Source organism: Pinus tabuliformis, chromosome Q (genome assembly GCF_031772625.1).
Source record: "Pinus tabuliformis cultivar Carrire ecotype Pingquan chromosome Q, CPIR1, whole genome shotgun sequence".
NCBI classification, from domain to species: Eukaryota; Viridiplantae; Streptophyta; class Pinopsida; order Pinales; family Pinaceae; genus Pinus; species Pinus tabuliformis.
In genome coordinates, this window is record NC_142296.1 from 11,715,650 (window position 1) to 11,733,967 (window position 18,318).

General features: G+C 40.8%; 1 protein-coding gene across 2 annotated transcripts in view; it reads left to right on the top strand.

The window, feature by feature from the left end:
• LOC149218016 (Methylthiotransferase) overlaps positions 1-18,318 on the top strand; it is a 263,590-nt gene that overhangs the window by 131,619 nt on the left and 113,653 nt on the right. The window lies entirely within an intron of this gene.

Genomic DNA, 18,318 nt, shown 5'->3' on the forward strand with positions numbered 1-18,318 from the left:
AACTGGCTAACCAGGCTACTTCTACGCTAGCCCTGCGTAGCCCTATAGGCTCTGCGCTCTCTTCTGTCCACTGCATCAACTTTCCCGGCTGTTCCAAGAGTTCTCCTACAGTTCTGACTTTCTGCGTGGAGGGCAGCTTCTGCTTCCGCGCTGGCCCTTCTGGCTCTGCGTCAGGCCTGCGTGGGCTCAGATTGGCCCAGCGTCAACCCTCTTAGCTGCTGCGCTACCTCCCGTAGCTTCTCTCTGCCTCTCTGTCAGTACTCCTGAACTATCCCTGCCCCTCTGCTGCAACTAATCACTCGGTTCAAATTCTTAGCTTCCTAGCCCCAGAAATCGAGCTCCAGATCAATGTTCTCTCCGCGTGTTTCTAAATGAACCCCAAGCCTCCTCCTTATACTTTTCTCATTGAGACTTCAACTACCGAGATTAAGTCTCTAATCAACGACTAAGATTAAAACATGACTTGATCCGCCTTCTAGATCATTCTTGTAGGAATTTACAGGGTAAGTTCCTCAGAAAGAACACCAAAAGGACACCGCTCACAACCAGATCTCAAATCAATACACCAGTATTTTTGACGTGGTTAAAACCCTCAAAGTGCAAGGAGGGAAACAGTCCACGGCCTGTCCCAACGTGGGTACTACAGGCAATTTATTAATCAAAGAATGAAAATTTACATAAGCTTCTCTCATGCACGGATTACCCGAACAATGACCCTCCATGCGCTTTAAATAGAACTCATGGACCAATCGGGTGTCAAGCCACGGATCAAGTGTCGGTAATACCGAGGTGAGAGTGAACCGTCGGATCACTACATATCGTGACCGTCGGATTGTAAGTTACAAAATGTACAACGGTAAAGAAACACACTTTACCTAACTCTAACCTAACTCTATACTAGACCAAGTTGAACTTAACTATATCCTATGTGTCGGAATATCCTAACATCCCCCCTTAAGAACAACTTGGGATAGGATTGAAGGATTTACAAATATGACACAATAGGAGAAGGAAGGAGGCACTAGAGCCTATCCCCCCTTAGTGACAACTTCCTGAACTCCAAGCATATATCGAAGTTTAGTGAACTTCGCCTCTGTGAGAGCCTTTGTGAAGATGTCTGCAACTTGATCATCTGTTGGACAATATTGCACTTCAAGAACATGGTCATGAATGAGCTTTCTGATGAAGTGCATGTGTAGTTCAATGTGTTTGCTGCGCTGATGCTGGACTGGATCTTTGCATAGCTGAATGGCACTTTGATTATCACACCAAAGTGTGGTTGGATGCTGCTGCTCAAAGCCAAACTCTGATAGGATCTGACGAAGCCACAAGGCTTCCTTACTAGCTTCCACGGCACCACGATACTCTGCTTCTGCTGACGAAAGAAAAATGGCAGCCTGTTTCTTACAAGCCCATGTAATAGGTCCTGAACCAAGAGTGAAGACATAACCGGCAGTAGACTTTCGATCATCAGGGTCACCAGGCCAATCAGAATCAGTGAAACCAACTAACAGAGGAGCTGCTTTGGCACTGTAATGAATCCCAAACTGTACTGTACCTCGAACATAACGAAGTATTCTTTTAGCTGCTTTCCAATGACTTTCACGGGGGTTTTGCATAAAACGAGCAACAAGGCCAACAGCAAAGGAAAGATCAGGACGAGTATGGGTTAAATACAAGAGTTTTCCGACAAGTTGACGGTATAAGGTAGCATCAACTTCAGGAGAAGTACAAGAGACTGAAAGTTTGACTCCAGACTGAAAGGGAGAAGGGGCTGGCTTACAGTCTTCCATGTGAAAATGACGAAGAATATCACAAGCATACTTGGACTCGGAAAGGAAAATACCCTCCTGGGATTGCAAGACTTGAAGACCGAGAAAATAGTGTAAGTGTCCTAAGTCTGTCATTTCAAATTTCTTTTTAAGGCTGGACTTCACATGGTTTATAAGGTTGGGATCACTACCAGTAAGAATAAGATCATCAACATAAAGAACAAGGATGATAAGAGAGTTGCCCACTTTCTTGGTGTAGACAGTATTGTCAGAATGACACCTAGAAAAGCCAGATTCTAAAAGAAAGCTATCCATTTTGGCATACCAAGCCCGAGGAGCTTGCTTGAGGCCATAAAGGGATTTCTTAAGTCGACAAACAAGGCTGGAGTCTGTTTGTATGAAGCCAATGGGTTGTTCCATATAGATTTCTTCCTGCAAGTCCCCATGCAAGAAGGCAGATTTAACATCCATCTGATGGACTTCCCATTTTAAAGAGGCAGCAAGGGAAAGAACAAGGCGGATAGAGTTCATTTTGGCAACAGGGGAGAAGGTTTCAGTGTAGTCAATGCCTTCAACCTATGAAAAGCCCTTAGCAACGAGACGAGCTTTATGTTTATCAACTTTCCCATCTGGTCCATACTTGGTTCTGTAAACCCATTTACATCTAACAAGTTTGCGTCCCTTTGGTAGAGGAACAAGATCCCATGTATCATTTGTCATCAATGAATGATATTCTTCATTCATAGCTGCTTCCCAATGTGGATGGCCTGAAGCTTCTGCAAAAGTGTCAGGATCATGATTTACTGGAGCTTGAGCCAGTAAAGAAGAGGCTCTTTCAAACTGAGAACGTGTACATCGCTGATCTGTAGGATCACCGGCAAGATCACCTGCTGCATCCCGAGTAGCACGGACCCATCGTGGAAGTTGAGGATCCTGAGAAGGTGGGGGAGGATTATCATCCTCGCTTTCATCATCTGAAGAAGAAATGTTTTCAAAAGTAGAAGAGATAGGAAGAGGTGGCACAACCGCCGGACTAGGCTCGCAGGCCAATTTATTTTCATCAAACTTTACATCTCTTCTAATGATAACATTTTTGGACTTAAATGGAATAAGTCTATAACCTTTTACATCTTCAGAATATCCAACAAAAGTACATTTCTCACTCTTAGGTTCTAAAGCTTTATGCTTTTCATTTGGAATATGGGCCCATGCTTCACTTCCAAACACACGAAGGTGACTTACATCTGGTTTAATGGAACTCCAAGCTTCTTCTGGAGTGATATTCTCTAGAACCTTAGTAGGAGTGCGATTGATTATATAATTTGCACAATTAATTGCTTCGGCCCAAAAACTAAGACTGAGTCCTTTAGATTGCAGCATACAATTAGCCATTTCCTTTAAGGTGCGATTTTTCCTTTCAGCTACACCATTTTGTTGTGGAGTGTATGGAACAGTATGTTGCATTTGAATTCCATTTTCGGTGCAAAAGTTGATGAATGTGTTTTTAACATATTCTCCACCATTATCAGTTCTTAGCTTAAGAATTTGATGTCCAGATTGTTTTTCAACAAAGGCTTTGAAGGCCAAAAAGGTGTTAAATACTTCACTCTTGAGTTTTAAGAAGTATACCCAAGTGCGTCTGGAGAAATCATCAATGAAAGTTAAGAAGTACTTGCAACCAGAGAATGAAGCAACAGGAAGAGGACCACATAAATCACTGTGCACAAGCTGTAAAGGGGCTGAGGCGTGCCAAGAGGCACGTTTGTCAAAACTGTCCCGATGATGTTTTCCGAGTACACATCCGGAACAAACACCATCTCTGCAAGATACCATAGGAAGACCTGTCACCATATTTTCTTTACATAGATGCTGAAGGGAGCGATAGTTTAAGTGACCAAATCGCTCATGCCAAAGTTTGCTCACTTCATCATTATGAGCAATAAATACTGAGGGAAGATTTGATGACCCAAAGTTGTGAAACTTATACAACCTTTTGGAATCATCAGCAAGACCAGTAGCTAGAATCTGTTTAGGATCTTTTAGATCCTTGATTACAACATCATGAGGTGAAAATTCAACAATTTTACCTTCACCTGAATGAGTTATCTGATAGACAGATAGAAGGTTGCAGGATAAGGTTGGAACACATAATACATCATTAAACTGACCATTGTCTAGATGAACAGTTCCAGTCCCTACAACATTAAGAGATCTATCATCACCAACATATATATTTTTGGTGTTACAATCATTTAAAGAAGAAAACATGGCTTGGTTTTTGGCCATGTGACAAGAGGCTCCAGAATCAATGAGCCACTCATGAGAATGAGAAGAAGAAGAAGATACATTTAATGCATAACCAGACTGAGATGATTGACAATGACATGCAGAAAGTGCCATTCCGGAAGTTGAAGTTGAAGTAGGCTCCACATGGATGTTATGTTTCTTCATTGCGGCTTCCAAGGCTTCCATCTTCTTAAAGCATTTAGATTCTAAGTGGCCATCTCGATTACAAAAGTTACAATGTCTATCAGTCTTCTTCCATTTGTTTTTATTGGTCTTATCATTTTGCTGAAATGATCTTTCATTTTGAGGCTGAGATGGTTTAGGACCATTCTTTTGAGGATATGACTTCTTAGGATTCTTTGAATTTGGTTGCTGCTGGGCGGCTAACGCTTTCGTGGAAGAGTTTCCAAGATTAAGAAGACCAAGGTGTAAGAGTTTTTCTTGTTCTCTTATTAAGGAATCACAAAAGGAGTCAAAGGAAGGGGCCTTGTAGTCTTTTCCTTGACAAATGAAAGCTTCCCTTGTAGAATGGAAAGTGGAAACAAATACAGAGTAGGCTGGTCCCAACTTAGTAAGGATGGAATAAATAAGGTTACCATCTTCTTTCTTAACTTTAACACCTTCCAAGAGATATCTAAGGGTCTTGAATTTGGACAAGAAATCTTCAATGCAAGAAAAATTATTAGGATCCAAAGTAAGCAGCTTATTTTCAAGTTGACGGGCTCTAATTTCATTTTTAATCCCAAAAACTTTAGCGAGTTTTTCTAATGCTTCATGAGGAGTCTCAAGGTCTGCAATGTGGAATCTAAGATCAGGAGAAATAGACATCCCTATCAAACCACGTGCTTGATCTTGTCTATTTTCCCATTTTGCAACCTTGTCTTCATCTTTTGGTTTCTTCTCTTGGTCTGTGGCTATTCTGAAGAGACCTTTACTTCTAAGTAAATCTTCCATGTAGGCTACCCATTGGAAGTAGTTAGTGCTGTCAAGAATAACTTGGCATGGACTTTCCATTTTTAAAAAAAACTGAAGCTGAAGATGCTGAAAGTAAGTGTTCCAATGGATAGATCTCGAAAAAATAGGCGGTTTTAAAAAAAACGGCTCTGAAAAAGGCTTCCGGATGAAGAAGTTATGGCTTTTTGAAAAAAAATTGTTGAAGTTGCCGGCAAAGTGCGCGAATGTGCGGGAATGAAAAAAAATCCGCCCCCACAAAATGGAGACTTGAACCCAAGACCTCTACTCTCTTAAAATAGCTTTGAACCAATTGATCTATACAAAAAATTTGAGAGAGAGAGAGAGAGAGAGAGGGGGGGGGGGCCTTGGTTTGCGTGCTTGCCTTGAGAAAGCTCTTTTTCCCTACAAAACACAAAACACAAAACCCAACACGAATATGCAAAGAAAAACGAACCTTGCGGCTCGAAGTTAGCTTTAGCCAAAAAAACTAGAAATTTAAAAAAAAAAAAATCTCAAAGTTAGCGTTAGCCGAAAAACTAAATATTTTTCTCAATGTTTCTGATTTTCCGAGATCACACTAAGGTGCAGGGAAAAGAGCATACACATGAGAAAAATCCTTCCTTTCTGTTTCTGATTTGCCCAGATCGCACAGAGTCGCAGGGCAAAGAGCATACGCAGAAATGAAAGGTATAGATCCGGTTAAAAAAATGGCTAAATAAATCGAAACCGAAATAAGCAGAGAGAAAATAACAGTAAACTGCAAAAAAAACACTGTATACCTCCCGATCTGAAAAATGACGCAGCTAGGGCTACCGGAAACCTTTTCGCGTGAAACGAAAGGGGTTCCTCACTGGAACAGATGCTCCGAACGCAACAGAGCAGTCCTCTCGGCCCGAAAGCAGTCAGAAACAGCAGATCTAGGAAACGACAGCCGCATGCAGTTCTACCGGCTTCAGATTTGGATCAGCAATGGACGCGGCCCTCAAATAGCTCTGATACCATGTAGGAATTTACAGGGTAAGTTCCTCAGAAAGAACACCAAAAGGACACCGCTCACAACCAGATCTCAAATCAATACACCAGTATTTTTGACGTGGTTAAAACCCTCAAAGTGCAAGGAGGGAAACAGTCCACGGCCTGTCCCAACGTGGGTACTACAGGCAATTTATTAATCAAAGAATGAAAATTTACATAAGCTTCTCTCATGCACGGATTACCCGAACAATGACCCTCCATGCGCTTTAAATAGAACTCATGGACCAATCAGGTGTCAAGCCACGGATCAAGTGTCGGTAATACCGAGGTGAGAGTGAACTGTCGGATCACTACATATCGTGACCGTCGGATTGTAAGTTACAAAATGTACAACGGTAAAGAAACACACTTTACCTAACTCTAACCTAACTCTATACTAGACCAAGTTGAACTTAACTATATCCTATGTGTCGGAATATCCTAACATTCTCACCCATATTTTGATTAATACCCATTAATATTTTAATTTTCCTAAGTTTAGACTTAGGAACCCCATTAAAAATATTAATTATTTTAATAAAATATAATCTGGGTGGAATTTCACCAAATGGTTTCTAAGTTCTTTAGAACTCATGTGCCTTAGCCTCTCAACCAATTTTTATGGCTAGGGCACATCCGATGCTACAAAAAACCAACACTCCCTCTTAGCGAGGAAAGTGCTCTAGCAACAATGTCCAACTGCATGCTGCTCTGTTTCTGAAGCATCTCCTTTCTGCATTGTTGTTGCCACCAACACTGTGCTGCTATTGCAATTGTATTGCTACCCATGACACTGCCACTGCCACTGTTGCATCTGTACTACAACTCCCTCTCAAATGTTGTATCTGCTATGTTGCTAGCACTGCCACTGCTAACACCATGAATGTTGGAATCTGACTGCTCTAGTCTCCGAGCCTCTGAATCTTCTGCGCTGCTGCTGACTTTTGCACTGTGCCCACTGCACTGTTGCCAACCTTGCTCAGCGCTGATCAGTCTTTGGTCTTCGACTATTGCATCTGTCTTTCCAAACAATACACTACATCATTTGACACTAAATCCATCTCGCTATTGCTGAATCTTGGGCTCCAATAACAAGGAATTGATTCAAGAGGTGGACCCCTCAAGGATCCTGCCTGCATGTAGTCCTCCCGACTACAGCTCAATATCGCCCTATTTCCCTCCTGTAGATGCGTGGGCCCTCATGGCAAACTCATATTCATCAATCTTTGCTGGAGCAGCCTTAGGATCATGTTTCTCACCCTTATCCTTTTTCTTTAGTGGACATTGGGATGTAAAGTGGCCCATCTCGCCACATCTGAAACATTTCAAATTCGAAATGTCCTTCTTCCGCTTCTGCTTATGCTGTCTCTTTGATGCTAGAGTTGCGTTCTCTTCCTCCTCCTTGGTCTTCGTGCCACTCCCACTGCTGCGATTGAGGTTGACCTTAACCAGGTCCCTCCTTAATTCCTCCCGTTGAAGGGCTACCCACATCTCCTCCCATGAAGGTAGTCTTTCCCTGCCCAATATACTTAGGATGAAGACTTGCCATTCATCCGAGACTCCATTCAGGGCCGTCCTTACCATCATGGTAGACTAAGGAGTATACCCCATTGCAGCAAGATGGTCTCTGGTGTCCTAAAGACGTTGAAGATAGAAGTTAACCCCTTCTCCCTTCTGCATCAATGTCTGCTGCAACTTTTGTTCTAAGTACATCTTCCGTTGTTCAGAAGAGCCTTCTTACAGTGAAGACAAAGCTTCCCACAACTCTCGGGCTGTATCTTTGCCCTGCAAGTGTGAGACCACATGATCTCGAACTCCATCGAGTATGAACCTCTTTGCCTTCCCCTGCTCAGCCTTGTAATCTTCTTCTAATCATTGTCTGCGGGAAAAGCCACAACACTCTTGACGTAAGCTTCAGGATCGTACTCCTCCAGAACAACTAAGATTTTGGTCTTCCATATGACATAGTTGGAAGCTCCTTCCAACCTGTCCTGATCTTTGAGTCCATGCGATGCTATCTCACCCAAACTGTCGAACTGACTCCTCTAGTCACTGCTCAACGCTATTACCCAACAAGTGAGAAATTCAAATTTTTGGCGAGAAAAGTTCATTGAGGAGAAAATTCCCCTTCTATGTGATTTCTCTCTTTTCCGACAGATTTCTGCCCCAACAGAAACTACGCCCTTCAAGCATTGCGCTGAGGCTCTGTGTCACTCCCTCTGCCTATGCAAACTCATGAACTAGAAATCGTACCTCTCAGTTGACTCTCTCAGAGAGAGATTTCCTCGGAATCTCTGCTTCCCAGCAAGGACTGCGCAATCCCTTCAAGGGGATTCGAATTGCTGCCAAGTGCAGCTTTTGGCCTCTCTGCTCAGCGCTGGATTTGCTCTTTCTGTTTCAAAATCAATGCTCCGATACCATGTGAAAATTCCTAATCCTCAAGGAACCCATATTGCAGCAAATCTAAATATACTTCACCTACTTGATTTTAATATGCATTATCAAGTTATTCTCTGAATACTGAAGCAAATTACTTCTGCAGCCTATACTACTTTAAATTTGATTACATGAAACAAAAAATTGAGCAAAGAACAAGATACATAGGACACAGTTATTTTTAGACAAAATAGTCCCCAGAAAAACCTAATGCGGGAAAACTGGTGCAACAGTTCTAAGGGTTTTCTAGTATTAAGTAGTAATTCTGAATACAAATGCTAGTTTCCCTCCTGGCAAACTAGTGACAGAGAAAATACAATGGCGGAAAATTGAGTGAGTTTTACCTCACTTCACCCGACAGATTTCCGCTGATCTGGCAGCAACACTGGCTAACCTCGGCTACTTCTGTGCTGGCCCTGCGTAGGCCCTGCGTCAGCTCTACGTTAGCTCTGCGCTGTCTCTTCTGCCCACTGTGTCAGCTTTCTAGTTGTTCGGCAGTTCCCCGGCAGTTTCGACTTTTTGTGTGGAGGGAAGCTTCTGCTTCTGCGCTGGCCCTTCTGGCTTTGCGTCAGGCCTGCGTGGGCCTAGATTGGCCCCGCAACAGCCCTCTTAGCTGCTGTGCTACCTCCAGTAGCTTCTCTCTGCCTCTCTGTCAGTACTCCCGAACTATCCCTGCCCCTCTGCTGCAACTGATCACTCAGTTCGAATTCTCAGCTTCTTAGCCCCAGAAATCGAACTCCAGATCAATGTTCTCTCCGTGTGTGTTACTAAATGAACCCCAAGCCTCCTCCTTATACTTTTCTCATTGATACTTCAACTACTGAGATTAAGTCTCTAATCAACAGCTAAGATTAAAACATGACTTGATCTGCCTCCTAGATCATTCTCACCCATATTTTGATTAATAACCATTAATATTTTAATTTTCCTAAGTTTAGACTTGGGAACCCCATTAAGAATATTAATTATTTTAATAAAATACAATTTGGGTGGAATTTCACCTAATGGTTTCTGGGTTCTTTAGAACTGATGTGCCTTAGCCTGTCCACCAATTTTCTTGGCTAGAGCACATCCGATGCTACAAAAAACTAACACTCCCTCTTAGCGAGGAAAGTGCTTTAGCAACAATGTCCGACTGCATGCTGCTCTATTTCTGAAGCATCTCCTTTCCGCATTGTTGTTGCCACCAACACTGTGCTTCTGTTGCAATTGTATTGCTACCCATGACAATGCCATTGCCACTGCTGCATCTGTACTACAACTCCCTCTCAAATGTTGCATCTGCTATGCTCCTAGCACTGCCACTGCTAACACTGCATTTGTACTGCAACTCAGTTGCTGAGAGAAGCAACTGAAAAACATCCAAAATTAACTGAACTTAACTGTGTTCAACATAATACCATGAATGTTGGAATCTGACTGCTCTAGTCTCTGACCCTCTGAATCTTCTGCGCTGCTGCTGACTTTTGCACTGTGCCAATTGCATTGTTGCCAACCTTGCTTAGCGCTGATCAGTCTCTGGTCTTCGATTAATGCACCTGTCTTTCCAAACAATCCACTGCATCATCTGACACTAAATCCATCTCACTACTGTTGAATCTTGGGCTCCCATAGCAAGGAATTGATTCAAGAGTTGGACTCCTCAAGGATCCTGCCCACATGTAGTCCTCCCTTCTACAACTCAACCCCATTTCCCTCTTGGAGATGCGTGGGCCCTCATGGCAAACTCATCTTCGTCAATATTTGCTGGAGCAGCCTTAGGATCATGTTTCTCAGCCTTATCCTTTTGCTTCAATGGACATTGGGATGTAAAGTGGCCCATCTCGCCACATCTGAAACATTTCACATTCGAAATGTCCTTCCGCTTCTGCTTATGTTGTCTCGTTGATGCTAGAGTTGCGTTCTCCTCCTCCTCGTTGGTCTTCGTGCCACTCCCACTGCTGCCATTGAGGTTGACCTTAACCAGGTCGCTCCTTAATTCCTCATGTTGAAGGGTTGCCCACATCTCCTCCCATGAAGTTAGTCTTTCCCTGCCCAATATACTTTGGACGAAGACTTGCCATTCATCCGAGACTCCATTTAGGGCCGTACTTACCATCGCGGTAGACTAAGGAGTATACCCCATTGTTTTAAGCTGGTCTCTGGTGTCCTAAAGACGTTGAAGATAGGAGTTAACCCCTTCTCCCTTCTGCATCAATGTTTGCTGCAAATTTTGTTCTAAGTACATCTTCCGTTGTTTAGAAGAGCTTTCTTACAGTGAAGACAAAGCTTCCCACATATCTCGGGCTGTATCTTTTCCCTCCAAGTGTGAGACCACATGATCTCGAACTCCATCGAGTATGAACCTCTTTGCCTTCCCCTGCTCGGCCTTGTACTTCTTCTTCTGATCATTGTCTGCGAAAAAAGCCACAACACTCTTGACGTAAGCTTCGAGATTGTACTCCTTCAGAACAGCGAAGATTCTGGTCTTCCATATGACATAGTTGGAAGCTCCTTCCGATTTGTCCTGATGTTTGAGCCCGTGCGATGCCATCTCACCCAAACTGTCGAACTGACTCCTCTAGTCACTGCTCAGCACTGCTACTCGACAAGTGAGAAATTCGAATTTTTGGCGAGAAAAGTTCTTTGAGGAGAAAATTCCCCTTCTATGTGCTTTCACTCTTTTCCGGCGGATTTCTGCCTCGACAGAAACTACGCCCTTCAAGCACTGTGCTGAGGCTCTGCGTCACTCTCTCTGCCTCTGCAAACTCACGAACTGGAAATTGTACCTCTCAATTGATTCTCTTAGTGAGAGATTACCTCGGAATCTCTGCTTCCCAGCAAGGATTGCGCAATCCCTTCAAGGGGATTTGAATTGCTGCCAAGTGCAGCTTTTGGCCTCTCTGCTCACCAGTGGATTTGCTCTTCCTGTTTCAAAATCAATGCTCCGATACCATATGAAAATTCCTAATCCTCAAGGAACCCCTATTGCATTAAATCTAAATCAACTTCACCTACTTGATTTTAATATGCATTATCAAGTTATTCTCTGAATATTGAAGCAAATTACTTTTGCAGCCTACATTACTTTAAATTTGATTACATGAAACATAAAATTGAGCAAAGAACAAGATACATAGGACACAATTATTTTTGGACAAAATAGTCCCCAGAAAAACCCAATGCGGGAAAACTGGTGCAACAGTTCTAAGGGTTTTCTATTATTAAGCAGTAATTCTGAATACAAATGCTAGTTTCCCTCCTGACAAACTAGTGACAGAGAAAATACAATGGCGGAAAATTGAGTGAGTTTTACCTCACTTCACCTGGCAGATTCCGGCTAATCCAGCAACAAAACTGGCTAACCCCGACTACTTCTGTGCTGGCCCTGCATCAGTCGTACAAGCTCTACGTTAGCTCTGCGCTGTCTCTTCTGCCCACTGCGTCAACTTTCCCTTCTGTTCGGTAGTTCCCCGACAATTTCGACTTTCTGTGTGGAGGGAAGCTTCTGCTTCTGCGCTGCTTCTTCTGGCTTTGCGTCAGGCCTTCCTGGGCTTAGATTGGCCCAACGAAAACCCTCTTGGCTATTGCGCTGCCTCCAGTAGCTTCTCTTCGCCTCTCTTTGAGTACTGTCGAACTATCCCTGCCCCTCTGCTGGAACTGATCACTCAGTTCGAATTCTCAGCTTCCTAGCCCCAGAAATCGTACTCCAGATCAATGATCTCTCCGTGTATGTTTCTAAATGAACCCCAAGCCTCCTTATACTTTTCTCGTTGAGACTTCAACAACCGAGATTAAGTCTCTAATCAACGGCTAAGATTAAAACATGACTTGATCTGCCTTCTAGATCATTCTCACCCATATTTTGATTAATACTCATTAATATTTTAATTTTCCTAAGTTTAGACTTAGGAACCCCATTAAAAATATTAATTATTTTAATAAAATACGGAATTTCATCAAATGGTTTCTGGGTTCTTTAGAACTCATGTGCCTTAGCCTCTCCACCAATTTTCATGGCTAGAGCACATCCGATACTACCAAAAACTAACAATGCAATAGTTGGTGGGCAGTAGTAGCCAGACATCAACAACGTGATAGGAGATGGTGTAGAGATAGTGTGTTGCGGTAGCAGTTGCAGCACTAGAACTCTTTCCTCACTAAGAGGGAGTGTTAGTTTTTGTAGCAACGGATGTGTTCTAGCTATGAAATTTTGTGGAGAGACTAGAATACATGAGATCTCCAAAACCCAGAAATCATTTCTAGAAATTCTACCTAGAAATGATTTAATTAGATTATTAGTCATTTTTTAAATATTTCCTAAGTATAAACTTAGGGAATATGACTAATTAATCAGAATTAATTAAGGTAAGGTGTGAATGTTCTAAAAACTCACACGGATTGACAGAGAAATAATATGGGCCATCGATTATCTTTTAATCTTGGTCGTTGGTGCTCCAACAAAAGATTATAAGAAGTTGATGGGTAGATGGAAGACACACTAGTGTAGTTACTCAGTTGCCCAGGCAGATCAATTTTCTTAGTGGCTAAATTTCAACAGAGGAGATAGAGACAGAGGGTGAGTTGTAGGAGAGAGAGAGAGGGTATCAACAGTGGTCCGTGAAGTGTAGGACGAATTCAGGAAGAAACAACATGAGGAGAGACACAGTTCACTAGAGCACTGCGCAGAGGGTGACACAGAGACACCAACGTATGGGCAGAGGGTCCATCTCGTGTCAGGGAGTCGTTATGGAGAGTGAGAAATTTGTCACTAAAATTCTCTCAGTATTTTTCCTCTGTTTTGCTGTCTGAATTCTTGTACTTGAATTACTGCTGAAGAATTAATAAAGAAACCCTCATCTGCTGCACCGGTTTTCCCACCTTGGGGTTTTTTCGGGGACAATTGTCCAAAAATAATTGTGTCAATATTTTTATGTGTGTGCTAGAATTTCTTTAATTTTCCGTCATTTATTTTTCTTCCGCAATATTGTTTTGTGAAGGCTGCAGTGTATATGTTTCAATATTTGTCGTAGGAAACTGCAAATAGTTTGTTCAATTAATTTAACAAATAGAAGAAATATTATTAGTTGCTGCAGTAGGATTCCAAGTATCGGAATTTTCACAAAGAAAACTAACTATAATCAAGTGAAAAATGAAGCTAATCAAGATAAGTAAAAGGATATCACAAGCAATTATCAAAGTAAGAGAAATCACCTAATCTAGCTACCCTAGATTTCTCAACATGTTATCAGAGCTAAGGTGACAAGACAAGGAAAGGAAACTTGTAGAAGTCAAAAGGGATTTCAAGAAAGGGCAAGGCATCAGAGAGGGCATCGAACCATCAAGAAGGGATACATAATGGCCGAGCAATCTAAGAAGCATCAAGGAAGGCTACACATGTCATCTCAAGGATTGCACCATCTAGAAGCAACAACAAGAAGAAGAGCTCAAAAACTCTACTTTCAAGAAGAACCCTACTTCCACTGAAAGAAAGAAGGACTATGCATTGAAGCATCTTGAAGTCTCTACATCAAAGGAAAGTAGGAAGAAGCATTGCCGTCATCATCATCAAGGAAACCAAAGTGATATTTTCAAAGCATACTTGAAGAAATACATCTCTAGAAGAAGAAGTATTGTCATCTTCAAGTTAGCAAACATCATCATTAAAATAAAAAAGGCATCAAGTTGAAGATATCACCATCAAAGGAGCATATTCACTTGACAAGTATATATCCTTATATCCATGACTGAATCTACTATGAAAATGACTTCATTCCGCAAGGAGAGCAATAAATTGGTTGGGTCATCAAAATTCCTTGCATGGAAGAAGAGGACAGATTTGATCCTCATAGAAAATGAATTCATTGGACATGTCAAGGGTTCAATCCCTAAGTTGCCAAAAGAAGAAGCTCAAGCTCTAGTGAAGTATATGAAGGGGGAGATAAGGGCTCAAAGAATCCTTATAGGATCGATCAAAGATTCTCTCATCCCTTATTTATCAAATTTGGAGAAGTCAAAAGACATCTATGACAAGCTGGTAGAATTATTCCGTAAGCACTGCAGGAGAAGTGATATCTTTGAGAACTGAGCTATATAAGATGAAGGTATCAAAGGATGAAGGAATAGCTTCATACCTTATTAGGGTGTCACTAATAAGAGACCAACTACAAGAGTTGGGGTAAATAATGTTTGACAAAGAAATTACCACAATGGTGCTCAATGCACTACCTGATGAATGGGGCAACTTTGTATCAAGTATCTATGGAAAGAAGGAAGCCACCCCATTCAGGGAACTTTGGTCATTATGCAAAATTGAAGAAACCAGGTTGAAGGCAAAAAGTGATATAGGATGAAATGAACAAGTTCATGCATTTGCTGCCATGGCTAAGAGAAAAGGAAAGTTTGGTCCTCAGAAATAGAGGAAGATCAATATGTCAAAGATCCAATGCTATGGATGTCCGGAATATGGGCATTTCAAGAGAGATTGTTTGAAACTCAAGAAGGATAACAAGAGAAGGAAAGAAAGAAATGAAGCCCATGTCACCGAAGAAGTGGAAGAACCTGAAAAGAAGAAATCACGGGAGGAAGTGAAAGATCTCTACTATGACTAAGATAATCTCCTTCACTTAGTTCTTTTTAGTTTTGAAAATGATAGCTATCATTGTAGGAAGCATTGTAGGTATGATAGGATGCATCATATTAGAGGATGGTATCATATTAGAAGCATATGATTGAAGCAAGAGCTTATGCCATCCTTATAGAAGCTTGAAGGGATAGCTAAAGAAGAAGTCTATATGGTTGTAGCAGTCACCATAGAAAAGAAGTAGCTCATGGTAACCTCATTGAAAGAATAAGTAGTATATATGGTTAGAAGAAAGTCATCTAGCATGAATTCATCATACATCATCATCATTAGGAAGGAGCATTTGCAGGATGAGGATAATCAAGATCCTCTGCTGGAATCATCATTAAAAGGTTCAGCTCTAATTGGAAAAAGCAAGTGTCTCGTTGATCATCCCACCTTGTGTGGGATCTATGGTTTAGAAAGAATATGGTATGATGACAAAGGAGTGCAACATGTCAAGATGGTTTGAGTACTTTCAAATAAGGAAGGGAAGCTCCCGAAGGAAGTCTAGATGACCAAAAGGAGAAAAGAGGTATGTATATGTTTGACAGATTAAGTCATGTCATCATATAGTTGTAGATAGCATGGTTGAATGCTGAATATGGGCATTTCAAGAGAGATTGTTTGAAACTCAAGAAGGATAACAAGAGAAGGAAAGAAAGAAATGAAGCCCATGTCACCGAAGAAGTGGAAGAACCTGAAAAGAAGAAATCACGGGAGGAAGTGAAAGATCTCTACTATGACTAAGATAATCTCCTTCACTTAGTTCTTTTTAGTTTTGAAAATGATAGCTATCATTGTAGGAAGCATTGTAGGTATGATAGGATGCATCATATTAGAGGATGGTATCATATTAGAAGCATATGATTGAAGCAAGAGCTTATGCCATCCTTATAGAAGCTTGAAGGGATAGCTAAAGAAGAAGTCTATATGGTTGTAGCAGTCACCATAGAAAAGAAGTAGCTCATGGTAACCTCATTGAAAGAATAAGTAGTATATATGGTTAGAAGAAAGTCATCTAGCATGAATTCATCATACATCATCATCATTAGGAAGGAGCATTTGCAGGATGAGGATAATCAAGATCCTCTGCTGGAATCATCATTAAAAGGTTCAGCTCTAATTGGAAAAAGCAAGTGTCTCGTTGATCATCCCACCTTGTGTGGGATCTATGGTTTAGAAAGAATATGGTATGATGACAAAGGAGTGCAACATGTCAAGATGGTTTGAGTACTTTCAAACAAGGAAGGGAAGCTCCCGAAGGAAGTCTAGATGACCAAAAGGAGAAAAGAGGTATGTATATGTTTGACAGATTAAGTCATGTCATCATATAGTTGTAGATAGCATGGTTGAATGCTCTATCTCATGAGCATGATCGAAGAAAAATGATATCTTCCTTTGGTAAGATGCATGAAGGCATATGTCTTGAACTAATTCACATATTTACATGATGAAATCAACATAATATGTCCTCATATGGAATATGAGGTGGTTAACATGTTGACAAATTAAGGGCAATACAATTATTCTATTTCTCTTTACTATGATAACTGCTTGAGATATTATTTTCGTCGGATTTGATTGATATTATTAACATGTATTGATATCATCAACCAGCTATCAAAACAAGAAGATCAATTATGCATGAGTACACAAGATATTGGCACCAAGCCAGGGAAAAAACCTCTCCAAAATCTGGGAGGAAAAACCCTTGAACTCTTTCTTATAGAATCTGTATTGACGGATTCCAAGACCTTTACAAAAGGCACTAGAAAGCCTTCAACATCAAGATGACAAACCTTCCGAAATATACGCAAGCGTAGAATCCCTTTCTGCAACTTTGCACTGTATGGTATGGCTGCACTAACGTGAAGACAATCACCAAATGATGTCTAGATTAGCTTCATTTAAACCCCTTCCACCTTCGCTTTTCATGCCAACTGAACAATCATGAAACTACTCCTTGAATTGAGCTTGATTCACATCAATATATGCCAAAATGTATATGAAGCATAAAAACTGATAGCTTGTTGACTTAAAATGTAAAAATACACAAGAGGTATTTGTAATAATAATTTATTATATAAAAAATGTATATGTGATGAATGTTACAATGAGGATCCACATATATATACCTAAGCAGGTGTCCTTTTGTGACTAGGCATGTCTTTTAGACATGCCTTTTCACTTAACTCAATGACTATTTAACATAATCAATATTTGAATATTTACATTTATTTTAATTATTTACTTGTTATGAATTATATTCATAACATAGCCTCTTCCTTCAGAAGCTTTGTCCTCAAAGCTTTAATGTTGTTGATTTCTTCACTTAGTGTCAGTCATCTTGATGTATATAATCTGGCAATCATTTTGTCCTATAGCTTACTAGTAATATTGTCTTGAAACCAGGGTTTTTTTTGTCGTCTTAAAGCTACGGTTTTTCTATCTCCACTTTTTTTTAATAATATATATATATATATATATATATATTTTTTTTTTTTAATATAGTTTTTAATAATATATGTATATATATATATATATATTTAAATATATATATAATACAATTTAGTCATATATTATAACTATATAAATTAATATTAAAATTTGAATTCAATGCTACCGAAATCCTGTCTGAAACGCTGTGCGGAGACTTGTCGTTTGGGAGCATATTGATTGACCACGTTATGAATCGAGATGGTTCGTTATAATTTCTAACATCTAATTTCAATGCAGGATATCGTGATCGTGATCGAGTGGAACAAAATTCCAACGCCGTGGAGCAACAACGTGGAAAACAAATTTTGCAGTAGGTTGAACGCGACGGATGGAAAGATGGAAGGTGTCTCGATGGTAAGATGTCTTTGTATATACCATGTATTCGTCTGCGCACGCACCTCGAATGATAACACAGCCTATCCAAAAGATTTGTATATGATACCTTGATGACATTTGTTTTATCAGTCGAATGCGTGTTGCAAATTTTACCCAGTAGATTTGTACAGACGGATGTACCAGTGAACAACGCGGGGAGCAGTGGAGTTGCTTACACAACGGTTTATGCCGTGGTTGAATTCAGTGACGCCAATATCCCATATTCATCGGGGGAATGTTGGATTCCCTACGCGTGGAGAGGCGAAAGAAAAAACTATAACGTGGTTGAATTCAGTGATGCCAATCTCCTCCATTCGTCGGGTGAATGTTGGGTTCCCTACGCACGGAAAGGTGAAAGAAAACGCTGTAACGGGAATA